Below are 11,447 nucleotides of genomic sequence, written 5' to 3' on the forward strand. Positions count from 1 at the left end.
TGGGGGGTCATTATTGTTCTTGTTCTCTCGGCATGTCTCTGCTAGGGCGTTGGACCATAGCAGATGATCCACATGAACGTTGACATGGCGATGATCAACTTGGACTTGGTAAGTCAAGGGTCCTCTGCGTTGCAAGATCACACCTGAGTTCCACAGGCACTTGGTGTGTCTTAAGTCACGTACCATCACCCTCTCTCCCTCTTTGAAATCTCTGACTGTCTTTGTGTCTGTCATGAGCTTTCTTCTGCTATAGCTGGTGCTTTGCCACACTGTTTGACGAGTCTGGGTTCAACAATGTCAGACGGGTACGTGGTTGAAGTTTCAGAAAGAGTTCAGCTGGTGTACGTTCCGTTACTTTGTCTGGTGTGTTACGGTAAGTAAACAGGAAATGGGGAAGTCTTTGGTGGGTGGGCACAGACTGATCCTTGAGTCTAGTCCAGGCCTTCTTAAAGGTTTGCTCGGCTCTCTCCGCTGCCCCGTTTGATGCCAGATGGTGAGGTGGTGACAGGATGTGCCTTACTCTGTTGTTCTTGAGAAACATTTTGAAATATTTTGCTGTGGAAAGGTGGGCCTTCGTCCGAGACAAGCTCCTTGACTAGTCCAAAGTATGCAAACAGGTGTCTGAGAAGATTGACGATCTTCTCAGCTGTAGTCAGTTGAGTAGGGAACACTTCCATCCACTTGGAATAGACATCGACGACAACAAGGAAGTTTTGCTTGTCAATCTCAGCGTAATCCACATGGGTGCGTTCCCATGGTGTAGCAGCCCAGGACCATGGATGGAGAGGTGCAGTAGCAGGCTTGTTGCGAACAGCTTCACAGGTGAGCAGTCTCGTATAGGCCATACGCCGCTGAATGTCCTGATTCATTCCAAGTCACCACAGATAACTGCGGTCGAGTGTTTTCATTCGAGTGATCACTGGATGTCCCTCATGCAGGTCAGATAGCAGTCTCCTCTTGTATTTGTGAGGTACCACCACCCTTGATCCCCACAGAACACATACTTGATCAGTAGACAACTGGTCTTTCTTGTCGATGAATGGATAAAGGTTTTGTTTATGAAGGTTGGCCAGCCTGCCAATGTTAATTCCAAGACTTTTGAAAGCACTGGGTCATTCCTTGTTTCCTCTGATATGTCTGAAACATATATGGGCAGTTAGCCGATGAGAGAGATCTGGAAGACTGCTCTATCACCTTCACTGTTGGTGTCACTTTTGCTTGGTAGTCTTGACAGTGCATCAGCATAATTTTTCTAACTTGGTGACAGAGTCCGTGATGCAAATGCAGTAGGGTGTTCTTCATCTGATGGTAGAACATGTGAGATGACGGCTCCTACTCCGTTTGGAGATGCATCTCAGCTTCATCTCTGTGTCGTACTGGGCAAGCCACTTGCTATCAGGTATGAAGGTCAAATGTCCAATTAACAATGGTTCAATAATCCAACAGGGGCAGGTAATATACAGGTCGAGGCAGGCAGAGGTTAATAATCCAGAGGTTGGGCAAAGGTACAGGACGGCAGGTAGGCTCCGGGTCAGGGGCAGGCGGAGTGGTCAGGCAGGCGGGCTCAGAGTCAGGACAGGCAAGGGTCATACCAGGAGGGTGAGACAAGAGAGACTGGGAAAAAGCAGGGACAAAAACGCTGGTTGACTTGACAAACAGACACACAGAGAACACAGGTATAAATGCACAGGGGATAATTGGGAAGATGGGCGACACCTGGAGGGGGGTGGAGACAATCACAAAGACAGGTGAAATAGATCAGGGTGTGTGTGACACTTGCTCTTTAGCAGACGCTGTTTTCAAGTCTTGAATACTTCTTCGTATTGTTTTATTTGAATTAGTACATTTGTTTTATTTCCTCTTTCCACCAGAGGATATAGTCCAGGCAAAAGCCAGTTGTTAGTTCTTAGGTTTTGAAGTCTCTAACCAAACAGCCGAGTATTAAATTGTCGTTCAATCTATTCATTCCACGTTGGTATGCTAAACAAATCATTGGCATCAATGATGACAAGAGACAAAAACTTCAATAAATTATGATTTAATAAATCATTTATAAATAGGCAACAAAAACATCAACAAATAATGATTTGATAAATAATGTATAAATAGGCAAAAACCAGCTGATTGTCAAGTTGATAAAGTTATGGAGAATGGCTAGGCTAAAGTTACTTGGCTTTGCTAGTTAGCTAGCCAACTAACGTTAAATCTAACCCACAATCACATCAAGCAGCTGAAATTAAATAAAACTACAGTATGTGCATTTTCATTTGTTTTACCTTTGATTTTATGTTTTACCTTTGTTTTAATATATTGTCCTTTATTTTAATATATCTAATATAATGATCCTAATAAATTAATTTGCCGTGCCCAGAGAAGCTGTCAGTCTTGTCACTTTCATACGCAAGGTACAGTGGAGATCAAAAAAATTATTGCAACATGTTGCACAGGTCAGACAGGCACACAGCGAGGGTACAAATCAAAGAGCTAGGCAAGATGCATGGGGAAATATTGTATAGATGAATTCATAAGAATGCTGTAAGTACAGAATTTGTTTTGGTTTGCCAACCAGACAAACCAGCAATCTTGCTATAGAAATAGAACCTATAGAGTGGGAATTATCAACCAAACATTGCTCCCAGTGTTTGTATGATGTTTCCCATGCCACAGAGTGTTGTATCTGTTCTATGTGTTATATTTCTACACTCACCGTGGGGATCAGAGTGGTGACAGTGGGCCGTGGGAGAGCAGCCACATGCCAGAAGGAGCCCAGGCAGGAGTTTATAGCATATCTTCATTACTAACAAGCTCAGGTCTAAATCTGGCAACCAGCTCAGTCACAGCTGAGAACCTGCCCACAGACAGTACCTGTCTCTAACGTTTGGTCCAAGCCTCGATGTCAGAGCACACACCATGTTGAGTTGTGACTGTGTTGGAACTGGTAGAAGGAAGCAGCAGGCAGCAGGCAGCAGATGATCCAGATTAGTATGAGTCTAGAGCTTTGGACAGTATTTGTTTTCTTGGGCGTCATACTCTTGTTTTTTCAGGACTGAAAGAACATTGTTTTGCAATAAAATATCACATGAATGACCAGATTAGAATGTCCCTGCACCGACACTTTCATTCATTTTCTGAAATGGAATTGGCTCCACCTTATTAACTTCACCACATTTCATCCCCTATCCCCTCCATCCTTCTTTCCTCTATACTCTGCTCAGGCAATGCAGCCCCACCCTTCCCTGACTCCTAACCCCTCGTGAGCTGAGAGGAGGAACACCCCAGACCTCCTGACAACTCCGATGGTGGAGGTCGGGTCACTTGGAGGTCATCATGAGGACCTTTGCAGAGACGTCGGGGGTGCAGCCCATGCTTCGGGAGCCGTCATGCATCACCACACATCTGTCCCCCGGGCTGCGGCGGAAACAGCTGATGTCGAAAAATGCCGTCATAACACATCATTAGCTAACAGGAGATAAATGAGCATGTGAACTTACATGACACGTACAAATCATCTCTCCTCCTACACTGAGTATTGTTGGCCATGTCTTAACTATACACTCTTAGAATAAAAGTTGCTATCTAGGACCTAAAATGGTTCTTCAGCTGTCCCCATAGAATAACCCTTTTGGTTCCAGGTAGAACCAATGGAACACAAAGAGGGTTCTTCTATGGGGACAGCTGAAGAACCCTTTTTTAGAAGTATACTGTCCTCATTCCTTGCTTCCTTCTCTTGTATCCTTTCCCTCTTGACCACTAATAGGTACAGTGAATGTAGGGGCAGGTGGGACTTGATGACTATACATGTTAATCTCACATTTTCAGAAATTCATCTCAGATCAGTAGTCATGAAAATGGGATGAGATCCAATTGATGTCAATCACACTGTACAGTAAGTGTTGACTTTTAATCCTGCGACCTGAAGTAGCTCTACCAGCAACACTCCTCCCACCAACGAGGCACCTTGCTGGCCGTCATCGATGCCTTGGCCAAACTACACATCCTGGTCCTGTACCTGGTGGGTGGCTGACGGGGTTATTCATGGCAGTGTCTGTAGCGCTGTGTCCTGGTTCTGACTTGTTAGGACTTAATGTCTCCTCAGTGGCTGCGCTATGCTGGCCTGGCTAGTTGGTTGTCCCAGACGGCCTCTGGCGGCCTGGCCTGCGGGCTGGAGAGGGACCCAACATGGTACGTGCTGTTCACGCTATTTGCCACCTACACACTGCTCCCACTACCTCTGCTCTGGGCCATGTGCGCCGGCTCGCTCACCTCGGCACTAGAACTACTGAAAGGGGATCATCCGTCACTACAACAAATAACTTTGTTGCTCTCTACTGTTGTCTAGTGATTCTTCTACCTATTGAGAATCCCACCCCATGTGGTAGCTTGCAGCCATCCCCTACTGTACAACTCTCCTCCTCCATTCTTATCCTCCTTGCCATGTGTTAGCCATAAGGCTGGTTTACACATCTAACCCTCTCTTATCCTACTAGCTTCAGGTGTTGGCCACAGGGCTGCTATACTTGGGTATGAACACAGCTGGCCTGTTCATCCACAACAAACTCCCACTCAACGTCGACAAAACAAAGGAGATGAACGTGGACTTCAGGAAACAGCAGATTGAGCACACCCCTATCCACATCGACGGGACAGCAGTGGAGAGGGTAGTTTTAAGTTCCTCGGCTTAAACAAGGGCGAACTGAAAAGGTCCACCCACACAGACAGTGTGGTGAAGAAGAAGCAACAGCGCCTCTTCAACCTCAGGAGGCTGAAGAAATTTGGCTTATCACCTAAAACCCTCACAAACTTTTACAGATGCACAATTGAGAGCATCCTCTCGGGCTGTATCACCGCCTGATACGGCAACTGCACCACCTTCACCCGCTGGGCTTTCCAGAGGGTGGTGCGGTCTGCACAACGCATCACCGGGGGCAAACTACCTGCCCTCTAGGACACCTACAGCACCCGATGTCACAGGAAGGCCAAAAAGATCGACAGCAACCACCCAAGCCACTGCCTGTTCACCCCGCTACCATTAAGAAGGCAAGGTCAGTACAGCTGCATCAAAGCTGGGACTGAGAGACAGATGTATTTCAATCTCAAGATCATCAGACTGTTAAACAGCCATCTGTCACGTTCTGACCTCTATTTCTGTTGTTTTGTATTTATTTAGTATGGTCAGGGCGTGAGTTGGGTGGGCAGTCTATGTTTGTTTTTCTATGTTTTGGGGCATTTCTATGTTTTCGGCCTAGTATGGTTCTCAATCAGAGGCAGGTGTCATTAGTTGTCTCTGATTGAGAATCATACTTAGGTAGCCTGGGTTTCACTGTGTGTTTGTGGGTGATTGTTCCTGTCACTGTGTTTGTTGTCACAGGATAGGCTGTATAGGTTTTCACGGTCCGTTTGTTGTTTTGTAGATTTGAGTTATTTCATGTATCGTTCAGTTTTCCATTAAAGAACATGAATAACCACCACGCTGCTTTTTGGTCCGCTTCTCCTCCTACAGACGAACGTCGTTACAGAACCACCCACCTACCAAGGACCAAGCGGCATGGTAAACAGAGGCAGCAGCAACAGCAGCAGCAGGAGAAGCGACTGGTGCAGCAGGAGCAACAGCAGCAGCAGCAAAAGCAGCAGCAGGAGGAGCAACAGCAGCAGCAGCAAAATCAGCAGTGGGAGAGGCTGCACTACTTGGAGAGATGGACTTGGGAGGAGATTCTAGACGGGAAAGGACCCTGGGCAGAGCCAGGAGAATATTGCCGCCCCAAGGCCGAGCTGGAGGCAGCAAAAGCAGAGAGGCGGCATTATGAGGAACTAGCACGGCAGAGCGGATGGAAGCCCGAGAGTCACCCCCAAAAATTTCTTGGGGGGGGGCCACAGGGGGAGTGTGGCAGAGTCAGGAGTCAGACCTGAGCCAACTCCCCCCGTTTATCGTGAGGAGCCAAGGAGGAGCTCAGAACCAGAGCTGGTGTTGGAGGTGAGCGAAGCAGAGACTGTGAAGGAGTTAATGGGGAAATTGGAGGAGAGTGATATGAGGGACTTGCTGGTTTGGTGCATGAGGCACGACATTCGCCCGACGGAGCGTGTCAGGGATTTAATGGCACCGGGGTCAGCTCTCCATACTCATCCTGAGGTGCGTGCGAGGGGTCTGGTGAAGACTGTGCCAGCCTCACGCACCAGGCCTCCTGTGCATCTCCCTAGCCTTGCACGTCCTGTGCCATCTCAGCACTACAGTGCTCCTAGCAGTGCTAACTGTGGCGGGCGTGGTGCTGGTCAGGCACCGTGTTATGCAGTTGTGCGCACGGTGTCCCCAGTACGCGTGCTTAGCCCGGTGCGCTACATCCCAGCTCCCCACATCTGCCGGGCTAGGGTGAAGATCCAGCCAGGGCGGTTGGTGCCAGCCCTGCTCTCAAGATCTCCAGTACGCCTTCACGGCCCGGTCTATCCGTCACCACCTCCACGCACCAGCCCTCCGGTGGCAGCCCCCCGTACCAGGCTGTCTCTCCGGCCCATCCTTACAGGGGCTTCCTCCTCTCCAGCGCTGCCGGAGCCTCCCACCTGTCCGGCGCCTCTGCCGGAGCCTCTCGCCTGTCCGGCGCCGCTGCCGGAGCCTCCCGCCTGTCCGGCGCCTCTGCCGGAGCCTCCCGCCTGTCCGGCGCCGCTGCCGGAACCTCCCGCCTGTCCGGCGCCGCTGCAGGAGCCTCCCGCCTGTCCGGCGCCTCTGCCGGAGCCTCCCGCCTGTCCGGCGCCTCTGCCGGAGCCTCCCGCCTGTCCGGCGCCTCTGCCGGAGCCTCCCGCCTGTCCGGCGCCTCTGCCGGAGCCTCCCGCCTGTCCGGCGCCACTGCCGGAGCCTCCCGCCTGTCCGGCGCCTCTGCCGGAGCCTCCCGCCTGTCCGGCGCCTCTGCCGGAGCCTCCCGCCTGTCCGGCGCCGCTGCCGGAGCCTCCCGCCTGTCCGGCGCCGCTGCCGGAGCCTCCCGCCTGTCCGGCGCCGCTGCCGGAGCCTCCCGCCTGTCCGGCGCCGCTGCCGGAGTCTCCCGCCTCTCCGGCGCTACCAGGGCCTTCCTCTTCTCCAGCGTTGCCGGAGCTTCCCGTCTGCCCAGCGCCAGCTGAGCTTCCCGTCTGCCCAGCGCCAGCTGAGCTTCCCGTCTGCCCAGCGCCAGCTGAGCTTCCCGTCTGCCCAGCGCCGCCAGCGCCGTCTGTCTGCCCAGCGCCGCCAGCGCCGTCCGTCTGCCCAGCGCCGCCAGCGCCGCCCGTCTGCCCAGCGCCGCCAGCGCCGCCCGTCTGCCCAGCGCCGCCAGCGCCGCCCGTCTGCCAGGAGCCGCCAGCGCCGCCCGTCTGCCAGGAGCCGCCCGTCTGCCAGGAGCCGCCAGTGCCGCCCGTCTGCCAGGAGCCGCCAGTGCCGCCCGTCTGCCAGGGGCCGCCAGTGCCGCCAGTCTGCCAGGGGCCGCCAGTGCCGCCAGTCAGCCAGGGGCCGCCAGTGCCGCCAGTCAGCCAGGGGCCGCCAGTGCCGCCAGTCAGCCAGGGGCCGCCAGTGCCGCCAGTCAGCCAGGGGCCGCCAGTGCCGCCAGTAAGTCAGGGGCCGCCAGTAAGCCAGGGGCCGCCAGTGCCGGCAGTCAGCCAGGGGCCGGCAGTAAGCCAGGGGCCGCCAGTGCCGCCAGTCAGCCAGGGGCCGCCCGAGCAGCTGCCCCTCTGTCCAGAGCAGCTGTCGCCCCTCTGTCCCAAGCTGCTGCCGCCCCTCTGTCCCGAGCAGCTGTCCCTCGGTCCCGAGCAGCTGCCCCTCTGTCCCGAGCAGCTGCCGCCCCTCTGTCCCGAGCTGCTATCGCCCCTCTGTCCCGAGCTGCTATCGCCCCGCTGTCCCGAGCTGCTATCGCCCCTCTGTCCCGAGCAGCTGCCCCTCTGTCACGAGCAGTTGTCCCTCTGTCCCGAGCAGCTGCTTCACCTCTGTCCCGAGCTGCCCCTCTGTCCCGAGCAGCCCCTCTGTCCAGTGGGGTCATTGAGAGGGGTGGCCATGGTGAGTAAGCCAGGGAGGTGGACAATAAGGCGGACTAAGACAATGGTGAAGTGGGGTCCGCGTCCTGCGCCAGAGCCGCCACCGCGGACAGACGCCCACCCAGACCCTCCCCTATAGGTCAAGGTTTTGCGGCCGGAGTCCGCACCTTTGGGGGGGGGGTACTGTCACGTTCTGACCTCTATTTCTGTTGTTTTGTATTTATTTAGTATGGTCAGGGCGTGAGTTGGGTGGGCAGTCTATGTTTGTTTTTCTATGTTTTGGGGCATTTCTATGTTTTCGGCCTAGTATGGTTCTCAATCAGAGGCAGGTGTCATTAGTTGTCTCTGATTGAGAATCATACTTAGGTAGCCTGGGTTTCACTGTGTGTTTGTGGGTGATTGTTCCTGTCACTGTGTTTGTTGTCACAGGATAGGCTGTATAGGTTTTCACGTTCCGTTTGTTGTTTTGTAGATTTGAGTTATTTCATGTATCGTTCAGTTTTCCATTAAAGAACATGAATAACCACCACGCTGCTTTTTGGTCCGCTTCTCCTCCTACAGACGAACGTCGTTACACCATCACTTAACAGAGAGAGAATGCTGCCTACATAGATACCCGAATCATTGGTCACTTTAATAAATGGATCACTAGTCACTTTAAATAATGCCACTAATAATGTTTACATATCTTACATTACTCATCTCATATGTATATGCTGTATTTTATAACATCTGTTGCATCTTGCCTATGCCGCTCGGTCATCGCTCATCCATATATTTATATGTGCGTATTCTAATTCCATCCCTTTAGATTTGTGTGTATTAGGTAGTTGCTTTGGAATTGTTAGATATTACTGCACTGCCGGAACTAGAAGCACAATCATTTCGCTACACTCGCATTTAACATCTGCTAACCATGTGTATGTGACCAATAAAATTTGATTTGAACAGCGCCCACAACCTTCTCACTGTCATCGCTATCAACTTCGGCCTGACCTTCACCGACATGGTGAGTACCAGCCAGGTTGAGTCCATTTAATTTAAATTCAGTCATTTCTGGACTGGATTTTCAGTTAAAATGCATTTATGAGCTAAATAATTATAAACAAATGGATGGCCTGGTATCAACTTATCATAGAAAGATATTATGAGCACCAATAGAGCTTAGAAAGATACGTGTGGTGAGTACTGGAAGGACAGGGTTTTACTCCTTTCATATCAGGAGCTGCATTACTCAATGTCCGTGCTTCACTCCTGCACCGTCCCACTCTTCTGGTGAAAATGAGAAACCTCATGAATTCTACTGACTGTTTTCATCATGTGTCTGATTTGAGGTCCAGCAGGACATGAGGATGGTGTTGTGTAGTTGACTGTCCTGCTTCACTCGTCTGTCTGCGCTGGTCCAGGTGTGGTGCATTCTGAGGGACTCTGCTGTAGCAGGGGACAGACAGGGCCAGCACAGACAAACCCATCCAATGGATTCTCACAGCCTGCACCTACCCAGAGGTTAGACAGACTTCTCTGAAAGACAAATGTGGAGTGTGGATTTATCACAATGTGATCTTACAAATTCTAATACATTTTCACTGTTGAAGATTCACTATACATACACATTTAGCCATTTAAGACAATAAATAACACTGTCCCTTCGCTCTCTCTCGCTCTCTCCTATGTTCTACAGTTTTTTTGTGTAGAGCGTGGTGACATCCATGGTGACATGTGCAGTGTTCCTCAAGCTGAGTTCTCTGCTGAAGCTAGCTGTACTGCTATTGGTGGTAGCTGTCTACTCTTACTTTATACAGGTGGCATTCCACGTTCTATATGTCAATGAGCAAGAGCAGGACCTCCTCCTTCATAAGCACGCATACACATCAATATAACAAACATACCAATTTCACAAAGTATAACAAATAGCATATAACAAATGTCAGGTGGCAGGTAGCCTAACGGTTAAGCGAGTTGGGCCAGTAACCGAAAGGTCGCTGGTTTGAATCCCGGAGCTGTCAAGGTGGAAAAATCTGCCATTCTGCCTTTGCGTAAGGCAGTTAACCCTGATGTGGATGTTGGTTGGGTTAAATGCATTCAGTTGTGCAACTGACTAGGTATCCCCCTTCACTCTAAATCAATATTGTGTGTGATTTGGCAATGAGTTGTCCATTACCAGTTGAACACTTGGTTGATTTTTATCACTCAAATTATGTGTCTGTCTCTTCCTTTGTGTGTCACACACACACACAGGTCTCACAGGTCCTACCTCAGGAGGAAGGGCATCTCCATCCTCCTCATGACCATTTTTGTTGTTGTTGTGTTCTACAACAGAAGACAAGTACAGTAACACACAACAGTCCTTACTTTTTATTTCAGTAGAGCTCCCAAGGCATCTTATTGTGTTAAGCAGTTATGTAGCTGCAACTGATGTGTCTAACTAATTCAAATTTATTGAGTCACCATCATCCCTCAGTAAAGTCTATTTGTGATTGGCTGTTCCTTGTCGTCCAGTGGGAGGCGACGGCGAGGCTGGACTTCCTATGGCGTCTGCAGGCTCAGCAGGAAGGGGAGGACATGAGGGAGCTGCTGGAGCACAACCGGTGTCTGCTGCACAACATCCTGCCATTGCACGTCGCAAGACACTTCCTAGAAAGGTGCAGGAACAACGAAGTATAGAAAACACCTTGACACCGTATAGGCTACTGAATATCCTGATTCCAAACCAATCCCTTGCACATGTCCATTAGCCTAGTCCCAGATCTCTGTTTTGCCTTGTCAACTCCTATAGTCATTTTTTGGCAAGACAGCACAAACATCTGGGACCAGAGTACCGATCCTCAGGTCTCTGACTTCACAGATCCTTCTGACGAGGAGTAAGAGATATCGGACCAATTTGCAGCGTGGTAAGTGTCCATAACGTTACTTTATTAACAAGAACACTAAACTACAAAATAACAACGTGAAATACTGAAACAAACGAAACAGTCCCGTGTGGCACTAACACGGAAAACAATCACCCACAACTCAAAAGTGAAACCAGGCTACCCAAGTATGGTTCTCAAATCAGGGACAACGATTGACAGCTGCCTCTGATTGAGAACCATACCAGGCCAAACACAGAAATCCCAAATCATAGAAAAAGGAACATAGACAACCCACCCAACTCACGCCCTGACCATACTAAACAAAGACATAACAGAACTAAGGTCAGAACGTGACAGCTGGTATGGCTTTCCTTTGTTGTCTGGTCAGCCTCATGGCAAGGCCATTTGGATAATGAATTTAAGGTAATTTGTACTACTGATTTTAAGGTAATCTGTGTAATTGATAATTATGATGGAGTTTATAGTTCTTTGACATATTTGTAATGTGAACCAATGAGAAGGGCATAGCCTTTGATTAAGGGTATGCTTCCTTGAGTCTATTTTCCTATGTCCATAAGAGTACAATAATTTCTTTGGAGTTTTTCAGAGTAG

The sequence above is a fragment of the Oncorhynchus mykiss genome, chromosome 4, assembly GCF_057628025.1.
Source record: "Oncorhynchus mykiss isolate SJ-2025 chromosome 4, ASM5762802v1, whole genome shotgun sequence".
Classification (NCBI taxonomy): Eukaryota; Metazoa; Chordata; class Actinopteri; order Salmoniformes; family Salmonidae; genus Oncorhynchus; species Oncorhynchus mykiss.